The sequence below is a fragment of the Lactuca virosa genome, chromosome 2 (genome assembly GCF_052849685.1).
Source record: "Lactuca virosa cultivar CGN04683 chromosome 2, Lactuca_virosa_CGN04683_v6, whole genome shotgun sequence".
Classification (NCBI taxonomy): Eukaryota; Viridiplantae; Streptophyta; class Magnoliopsida; order Asterales; family Asteraceae; genus Lactuca; species Lactuca virosa.
In genome coordinates this window covers 132,064,284-132,075,164 of record NC_136427.1, presented here as the reverse complement: position 1 = coordinate 132,075,164, position 10,881 = coordinate 132,064,284, and positions in this window count along the sequence as shown.

Sequence of the window (10,881 nt, the reverse complement as noted above, 5' to 3'; positions counted from 1 at the left end):
ATTTTCATTATATAACAAAACATCGGGATGTCATGTTCTGATATAGAAAAAAAGCATAAATAGTACATTATAAGCCTTACAACAATTATTTACACCTACTGGCCTATAATCAAAAAATCCCTCCTCATCATCCAACTATGCTCTGGGTCCACTACCTGTAATATTAAAAGCTGAGTGGGTCAGGCTTGGGAGCCTGGTGAGCATATATGGTTTTCAACCCACAATAAATAAATTTATTAATTTCATCAACCAACAATATATTTATTAATTTCATCAACCAACAATAACCCTGATTACCTATTCCCGTTATCCTCACTTTACATCCCTAAACAACTATCATAAGGGACCTAGCCTAAGGATCATCATCGGGATGGACTTTACTACTAAGGGGATTCTCAGCCATATATGTTCGTCAGGCAACCATGTGGGGGATGGAGTACATCTGGTGAACACTTAGTTCAAAAACACCTACAGGTTGCGAGCCTGCTAGCATTCCACTGGACTGTCTAGAAAGGTCTGTGGTCGTCATCTATACTCCCTTAGATGACTGGAACAACAACAACAACATCGAGGCCTCTCATCATTTTATCACACATCAACTATTTCATCTAACCATGTTTTACCTAACATATTTGTAGATAAAAATACATATACAATTTAAAATTTGTATAAAACATCTATTCAACACCCATCTTAAATAAACAAACAATATATTTACACATAACACGTATTTTATAGAAAATACTTCATATCTATGTGGTCGTCATCTATACTCCGTTTTTGTCTGTCTTTTTACTGTTAAACTACTATCGACGAGATCTTCGATTATTGTTTAGGTTGTGTCGGCTAAAAATTGCTCGATCTATAAGTCGAATTTTGGGCTGCATACTGTTATGCCAAATCTTAGAAAATTCATAACTTCCTCATACGAAGTCAGATTTGGACATTCTTTTTATGCACGCTCTCGGTTTAACGTATACTATGCCTTTCATTTAGATCGGTAAGGCTAAAAATCACTTTTGTCATAAATTCACTTTTTACGTCACACAGCGTCGTGTCGGTTCTGTCGCGAAACTTCGATACCTCATAACTTCTTCGTTATAACTCGGATTTCGGTATTCTTTATATCTCCGGATCCTTGTTTCAACCACTACAACTTTCTTCATAGATATCGGGTTTATCTAACATTTATTTTCGATACTTATTTTTATCCTTAATTTATTAAATCATAATAATTAAGTATAAGGCACATAAATTCACATAATTCATTCTTATTACTTCAAAACAAATTACAAAGGTTGGCCTAGACTATTACATCATCATTAATGCCTAGCCTAGAAACATGGGCGTTACAATTCTCTCCCCCTTAGGATGATTCCGTCCCCGGAATCATACATTAGCAAACAAATGCGGATATCGACTCATCATGTCACTCTCCGTTTCCCAGGTGAGATTTGGTCCATTCGTATGTTTCCATCACACAAGCACTAAATCGACCATCTTGCATCGCAACTTCTTAGTCTTACGGTCAACGATTGCCTCTGGTTCTTCAATTAACCTCTTGTTTTCATCCAACCTTAATTCAAAAATTGGAATTATGTCGGGAACTTCTCCCGTGAAGTTCCTCAAATAACAGACGTGGAAAGTGTTATGAATACTATCTAGTTCTTTTGGTAGTTCTAGCTTGTAAGCTTGGTTCCCAATCCTCTAAAGAACTTTAAACGGTTCAATAAACCTTGGACTCAACTTTCCCCTTTACCAAATCTTATAAGTCCCTTCCACGGCGAGACTTTAAGTAAAACCGAATCTCCAACTTCGAATGTTATCGGTTGTCTTTTCTTGTCAACATAACTCTTTTGACGATCCTGAGGTGCTAACATCCTTTCCCTAATGACTTTTAGCTTTTCAGCAGTTTGATGAACTATCTTGGGTCCTATAAACTGCTTTTCTCCAGCTTCAAGCCAACATGACGGCATTCGACACTTTTGTCCATACAAAGCTTGATAAGGTGCCATCTTAATGCTCAAGTGGAAACTATTATTGTAGGAAAATTCTACCAGAGGTAAATGTTCATCCCAGTTACCTTGGAATTCCAGGGTACATGCTCTTAGCATATCCTCCAATGTTTGAATCGTTTGTTCGCTTTGACCATCGGTTTGCGGATGGTAGGTTATACTTAAACACAATTTCGTACCCAATTCCTATTGTAGACTTCTCCAAAACCTCGACGTGAAACGACAATCACGATCTGATACAATCGTTAAAGGAACACCGTGAAGTCTCACTATCTCCTTCATATAGGTATTTGCAAGTTTATCCATAAACCATTTTTCATTGGCTGCTATGAAGTGTGCACTTTTAGTAAACCGATCAACGACCACCCAAATCATGTCGTGACCGCTCTTCGTTCTGGGCAGTTTAGTCACAAAATCCATGGTGATGTCTTCCCATTTACTCATGGGTACAGGTAAAGGTTCTAAACTCCCATACGGTTTCTGATGTTGTGCCTTAACCCTCGCACATGTCACACACTCGGCCACATACTTTGCAACATTAGTAAGGTTTCAGTTCCCTATACATTTTCGTGCTGTCGGAATGAATCGAGTATATGGTCTTGTAAGCTTCTTCCATCAGAAGATCTCTTATTCCTCCCGTCTTAGGCACCCAAATCCTATCTTAGAATACCTTCAGTCCTTGACCGTTTGTAACGAACACTAACGTTTTGCCCAAACGTTCTTCCTTTCGGTCATTTTTCTCTAAAGCTTCTATCTGAGCTTTCTTGATACTTTCTATAATCGTTGAGACAACTTCGATTCTTAATGCTCTCGGCCTTTTCTTTTCAAGGCTCACTTTTCTTCTTAAAGCATCAGCTACAACATTTGCTTTACCAGGGTGGTAAAGTATTTCATAGTCGTAATCCTTAAGTAACTCTAGCTAGCGTCGTTGTCTCATGTTCAATTCCTTCTGATTAAAGAGATATTGGAGACTCTTATGATCAGTGAAAAGTTTGCATTTTGTGCCATAAAGATAATGCCTCCATATCTTTAGGGCGAATACTACCGCTGCCAACTCCAAATCATGAGTGGGGTAGTTCTTTTCATGTTCTTTAAATTGTCTCGATGCATATTCTATCACCTTATCCTTTTGGGTCAGAACACAACCTAACCCAACTCCAGATGCATCGCTATAAACTGTGAAGTCTTCGACTCCATCAGGTAAAGAAAGAATCGGTGCTTCACACAACTTCTTCTTTAGCTTCTCAAATGCTTCCGTATTCTTCTCACTCCAAGTATAAGTATCTCCTTTGTGGGTCAAAGTTGTCAATGGAGCAGCTATCGAAGAAAAGCCTTGGATAAATCTTCGGTAATATCCGGCTAATCCCAGAAACCTTCGAATCTCCGTGGGACTCTGTGGTTGTTCCCACTTTATTATAGCTTCAATCTTTGATCGGTTAACCATAATCCCTTCTTGGTTAACCACATGACCCAAAATTTGGACTTCTTGAATCCAAAAATCACATTTGGAGAACTTTGCATACATCTTCTCCTTTTTCAGAACTTCTAACACTTCTCGCAGTTGATTGTCATGCTCCTGCTTGCTTTTTGAATAAATCAAAATATCATCTATGAACACTATCATGGATTTATCGAGGAATGGTTTACAAACCCTGTTCATCAAATCCATGAATGTTGCTGGAGCATTGGTTAGTCCAAACGACATAACCAAGAACTCGTAGTGTCCATATCTTGTTCTGAATGCAGTCTTCTCAATATCCTGCTCTCTCACCTTTAGCTAATGATATCCTGACCTAAGATCAATCTTCGAGAAATAGCTCGAACCTTGCAGCTGATCGAACGGGTCATCAATTCTTGGCAACGGGTACTTGTTCTTTATTGTTGCCTTGTTCAGCTCTCTGTAATCTATGCACATTCTCATGCTTCCATCTTTCTTGTTTACGAATAACACCGGAGCTCCCCAGGGTGATGAACTAGGTCTAATGAAATCATTTTCCAACAATTCCTGAAGTTGCGTCATAACTTCCTTCATCTCCGTTGGTGTTAATCGATATGGTGCTTTTGCTATTGGTGTTGTTCCTGGTAATAAGTCTATTCGAAACTCCACTTGTCTATTAGGGGGCAATCCAGGAAGATTTTCGGGAAAAACTTCTGGATAGTCACACACCACTGGTATACTTTGCATATCCATTTTCTCTTTCTTAGCATCTATTACGAATGCCAAGTATGAGGTGCATCCTTTAGACAAACATTTTATGGCTTTCATTAGGGAAATGATTCCAGAATTTACTCTGCGCTTGTCTCCGTATACCATAAATGACTCTTTTCCAGGCGGGTTTACCCTCACTATCTTTTTCTTGCGCAGTATCTCGACATCATTGGCACTAAGCAAATCCATATCCAACACGATGTCGAAACCATTCAACTCAATGGGTAACAACTTCTCGTGGAATTCGTTTCCGTTTAAATCGATGCAACTGATCAGCTTGTTGATATTTTTACAAAAGCTTTGGATGAAAAATCATTTGTTCGAATTTTGACAGGTTTGGGAATGATCGAAGTGAGTTCAGTTCCAGGAATGATTTTGAATGTATAAAAAAGGAGTGCTATACAAATGTGTCGATTCAAAGGCAATAATACTTTATTCGGCTGTTACTGTTCATAGTCAACGCTTCGACACGCTTCGAATTCGACAATGTGCATGTTGGTTATGTGGTACAAAGTTTCGTTAGTTGTCAAATTTTTGTAAGGTTGTCAAATTTTCGTCAGTTTACAAATTTTCGTATGTTTGTAAAAAAAATTTCGTAAGTTTGTATCTTAGCTTTATTTTCGAAAAATCAAAAACTGCAAAAAGATTTTATTTTTATTTTATCGTTTTATTTTCGAAAAATCAAAATTTCCAAAAGGATTTTCTTTTGTTCATTGTTTTCTTTTTCGAAAAATTCACAAAAACACAAAAATATTTTCTTTCTGTTAGAAAAATCAAAAAGATCAAAAAGATTTTTGTTATTTTCTTTGTTTTTCCTTTGTGCAGATTACACGAAAGCTTTTCAAGGGTCATGCTTGCGTTTCTATGGGAAGGTACAATTTCGACAACTATGTACTAGTTAGACTGTCCCTAGAAGCATGCTGCAGCATGTCGATCCAAGCCTCTGTAGACTCAATGTGTGTTTACGAAAGCCTTAATGAAATTTTTCATACGAAAATTTCTTCCCAAGTCAGGCTTATATTCACATTAGTCAATTGAGCTACCTTACTCTTCTCACATGGGTTAAGAGTTTTCTATTTGGTCCGAAAATAAAAGAGGTACAATTCGTTTCTCAAAACCAATCTTTTTCATCACAAAGTTCTAACACATTTCACACACAATGGCATATGTCCGAGAGGTCATTGATCAAACCAATCATGACTTAGGCATGTCAAAAATCTGTGTTAATGATCTTAAATCATGAGACCGTGATGGAAGTGAAACCCAACCTTTCGAACCCTTATAAGGAATTGACGGGGAACCAAGTTCCAGTTTTCACGAAACATTTGTTTCAGTACCACTTTTCGAAACTCCAAATCATATTCATTTCTTATGTGTGGTCTTGATCAAACTATCGAAGCCTACGATGTTTGTTACCCAACAGGAACCAGTATAAATTTCTTTTATGAATATGATTTCCATGTGAGTTTCAATTGAATTTCAAGTCACTTGCAAAATAATTCAAAGCATACTTGTCACTGACTACACTGGTCAAACAGGTAATTTCGGTTACACTTACTCACCTTATGTTTAGGTTTAGATGTAACGAAATTGTAAACCACCTATGAAGCCTTGCAAAAGAAGCCCTTCGATACTTCTCTATAAGTATTCGATTGAAATTCACGGGAACATACACAAGCAGTTGATTATCTCTCTTGATAATTAACGAAGTAACCTTTGCCAGGGGTTTATCTGCTTTTGTGTCGAAAATCTGTTTTTCGACATCACAGATCAATATTTTCGTTAATTTGCTTCTTATATTTTCTTTGGCACACTGCACTCACGAAATCCTTGAGGCTCTGAGTACTACCAACTCAGGCTGATGATTTCGAACGTCTAGCAAATGACTTCGTCTCTAAACCCAAAGACGAAAGAGCTTTACGTCCATCCGAAGGTTGATGACGGTTACTACTCTATGGGGAGACACGAACAGTCTGTCTGATGAGACATTTTGTATTCAGTCCGGCTTTCAAGGAGATGTGACAGTTACTTTGAAGGTGCCACGTCAGATCTTAGTTAATGCTTATCCCGCGTTAAATTCAAATTCCAGGGTTTACATATAAAAGGGGATTCAAGGGTTCTTTGTCCGTTTATGCTCACAAAAGAAAAATTCCCAAATTCTCTCTGTTCTTCAAATCTTCAAAACCCTAATCATGGCTGGTGTGATTCTGCTTCCCGCACAACTGAAGACATCACTTCTCAACCAATTATGACGATTCAAAGCAGGGATTATCAAGTTGAAGGGGATGTTTCTCTGTATCCTGAAGAGTTGAAGATGTTAATCGTCGCATTGAAGAGTTCTGTTCTTTCAAAGGCAATGTTCAACTCGTTTGTTGTTCCTCTTTCCTGGCTTTCACAAGCAGGATCCAGTGCTACTTACACTAAAGCTATGGATATCATTACTTTTCAACTGGTGAATGACAAGAAAATACGATTGTCCAAGAAGATCTTTTGTCAGATTCTTGATATCCCTAATTCTCCATTATATACTGATCTTTCTTCTGCTCAAATAATCCACATGTTTAATGAGATGGGTCATCAACCCCCACTCACCAAGATCAGTGATTTCAAGAAGTCAGGTCTTCCAACTGTTTGGAATTTTCTGTTCGGAATCTTTCTACGCTGCTTGACTGGTCGCAGTGTTGGATTGGATAAAGGTCGAATGGAGGTTTATGCGATCGTAGCAGGATTGTACTATGATATTTCTGTAGATTACTCTACACAGCTGTGGAAGGAATTTCAGAAGAGTGTTGAAAACACGAATGTTGTCCAAGGCATTTCGTGTGCAAGATAGTGGAGTTTGATCCTTGGTTATTTTTATGAAAAAGAAGGGATTGAGGTGCCTGCTGATGAAGAGAAAGCTGAGTTCATGAAGTATCACTTCCCAAAGGAAGTTTCTGATGATGCTGAGGTGTTCACACACATTGCCAGGATCCCTGATGCAATGTTGAAGAGGGTTGAGCCAACAAATTCGGTGTTGGTTGAGTATTTGAAGACAATCAACCCTGATGATGAAACTGGAAGGTTATTGTCTAAAGAAGATGCTGGTCCTTCGAAGAAACTAAAACGTTCGAAGAAGGATGCAAAGGCTACTCCTGAGAAGCCTGTGCACGAATCCAAGCAAAAGAAGTCACCACAGAAACAGACGAAGCCAGAAGAACAAGTTTCGACTCTTGTGATCGAGCCTGTGGAACTTGTTACTGATGATCATGTCAAGGAAACCATTCCATCCAAGTCTGGTGTTTTTCAAAGACTAAAGCAGATAGCTCGTGGTCCACGAAAGTCTAAAGATGGATCTTCTCGATTTTCTCCTTCAAATGTTCGTAAACCACAAATTACTCATCAAGGGGTACTTATTCGTGAGGTTCCAGCTCCTATTTCGCCTTCATCAAAGAAACAAAGAGCTGAAGATGTGGCTAAACATATTTTGAAGAAGAAGAAAAAGCAACGAAAGTTGGTTATACAAGAGGAGTCGTCCGAAGAGGAGATAGTTCCTGAGACACCCGAAACTATTCTTCCTAAATCAACTCCTGAGAAGACTGAGGTCATACCACCCGAAGTTTCATTAACCGAGTCAATCTTTGAGGAGGTTCGAACTTCAGACATCACTACAAACGTATCTGATACGGATGTAAATGTCAATATGGGTGAAGGAGTTTCGACTACTCAGCCTCCATTGTCCACACAAGGTACTCCTATTTTTTCTCAAGTGGATACTACTGTCTCTTTGCTACCCTACAACATTTTTGTTTCGAACATCACACACTCACCTACATTTGAGCATATGATTAAGAATCCGTTTACAACACTTTTCTCATCTCAATCCACTGATCCACCCAAAGAAGTTGGTGAACCGGAAACTGACACAGATGAAGGATGTTTTAGGGGAACTTTCGAAGATCTGGAATTTGATGATGAGGAAGAGAATTTTCCAAACCATATGTTGATGTCAAGGAAGCAATTCAAGATTCTGAATAAGAAGTTAAATTGGATTATTCAGTCTCAAGATGACATGGGAGGAAGTCAGTCTGTCTCCAGTTTCGAAATAGATGGCATGTTGAAAGCTGTTGAGGCAAGAATGCTTAATAAATGTTCTGGGTTGGTTTCTGAATCTGAATCTCGATTAATGGAGAAGATAGATCAAAATGATAAGTCTAATGAATTATGAATAAAGTCTCAATCTTCGAATTTTGTGGGTGAAGTTCAAGATTTACGAAGGGTAGCTAAAGAAAGACATGTCCTGTTTGTTAAAGATGTGAAGCAAGTGCGCGAAGATGTCAACTTATAGCTTCAAGAACTTCGTGAAGACATGGTAAAAGAGATTGTTGTTGTTCAGAAAGATTATGCATCTCTCAATCAAAAGATGGATATCATTTGTGATGCTGTCACAAAATTCGTGAAATTGTACGAAAGTTTGAGTCCTCAAATTTCTCAACTTTCTACAAATGACAGTCAGAGTTTCGTGGAGGTTATCACTTTACTGAAGGAGCTGAAAGACTTATTTGTTAAGCCTATTTAATATTCGATCATAACTCCCGAATTCCTATCTTAGAAGTTTACACAATTCGAAGTTGTCTTGCATAAGCAGTTGGCCCCTTTGTCCAGAATCTCGAATCTTCTACCAACAGATGCCCCACCTGTTAGCACAGGGGTGCAAGGGGGAGAAAAGAAAGTGGGTGATGCGAAAGTAAGTGGGGTTTCGCATGAAGAAGTGAAAACGGTTGGCAAAGTCTTTTCATCAAAGGTTCCAACAACAAAAGTAATAATTTCGTCTGTTGGGCCAGTTACTTCAACAGTGGTTACTGCAATACCAATTACAAAGCCAATTTCGAAAGGAATTGTTATTAGTTCATCTGCTGGAAGTGGTAGTAGTTCGAAGCCAAAGGAAAATGTTGATGGCTCTTCGATCAAAGACAAGGGAAAAACTATTGTGATCGAAAAATCAAAGGAAGAGAAGAAAGCTAAAGCAGAGGCTGAGGTGGAGAAGTTAAGAATAGTGCAAAGCATTATGCGACTTCGTGAAAATGATCCACCTGAGTTGAAGAAGTTTGCAGATGGGGAGATCTGCTTAAAGCCATTTGGAATGGTCTTCGCAGGAAAGGACAAGAATGGGAAGGCGAAAAGGTTTTTGTTCCAGACCAACGAAATTGAAAGAGATACAAGGTCCCAGTATACGAACTTTATTGTTCGTATGAATAATTATTCGAAAAATAATGTTGGTGATAAGAAGGAGCTGAAGAAGATTATTTCATGGTACACTGAAATCCGAAGGGTAATGCTGTATGCTATACAGATTCTCTTGAACTGAAGAAGGTCGACATTATTACAAAGGGGGAGATTGTAAGGGTCGAAGACCTGTTGTAATATGTCGAAGTCATAAGTTTATTTTACAAGGCACATTTGTAACGAAGCATACTGTTCAGTCCTTGTAATTTTTTGTGTGCTTTCATGTTTCCTATAAATAGGGACATTACTTAGAGTTAGATAAGCGTCTTGTACGAACTTGTCTAGTTTTCTCTCTGTAATCTTTGAAAGCATAATAGAGCTGAATCAAGATCATATTTACATCGCGTGTTCAATTTCATATTTGTTACTCTGATTTGTTACATTCTCGATTCATCACATCATCAATCTTTCCTAAAATATACTAGTGCTCGTGTCTAAAATATGGTAGACACTCATCTCACGATCATCACTTAGCATTCTAAGTTTAAGTCTAGAAATCCTACAAATTTCCTAGTTCTCTTAAACTAATGCTCTGATACCAACTATGACATCCCCATTTTCACGGCCAGAAAAGACCGATTTCGTTTATGCTTTTAAAATAAAATCAGAGTAATCTTCCAAAAGGTGTTGCGGAATTTGTCCCCAAAACAAAATATGATATAAAATTTTTTTATCAAAGCATTCTTAAAGAAATGTATTTTCATTATATAACAAAACCGCGGGATATCATGTTCCGATACAGACCAAAAGCATAAACAGTACATTATAAGCCTTACAACAGTTATTTACACCTACTGGCCTATAATAAAAAAATCCCTCGTCATCATCCAACTATGCTCTGGGTCCACTACCTGTAATATAAAAAGCTGAGTGGGTCAGGCTTGGGAGCCTGGTGAGCATATAGGGTTTTCAACCCACAATAAATAAATTTATTAATTTCATCAACCAACAATAAATTTATTAATTTCATCAACCAACAATAAATTTATTAATTTCATCAACCAACAATAACCCTGATTACCCGTTCCCGTTAACCTCACTTTACGTCCCTAAACAACTATCATAAGGGTCCTAGCCTAAGGATCATCATCGGGATGGACTTTACTGCTAAGGGGATTCTCAGCCATATATGTTCGTAAGGAAACCATGTGGGGGATGGAGTACATCTGGTGAACACTTAGTTCAAAAACACCTACAGGTTGCGAGCCTGCTAGCGTTCCACTAGACTGTCTAGAAAGGACCGTGGTCATCATCTATACTCCGCTAGATGACTGTAACAACAACAACATCGAGGCCTCTCATCATTTTATCACACATCAACTATTTCATCTACCCATATTTTACCAAACATATTTAATACATATACAGTTTAAAACTTGTATAAAACATCTA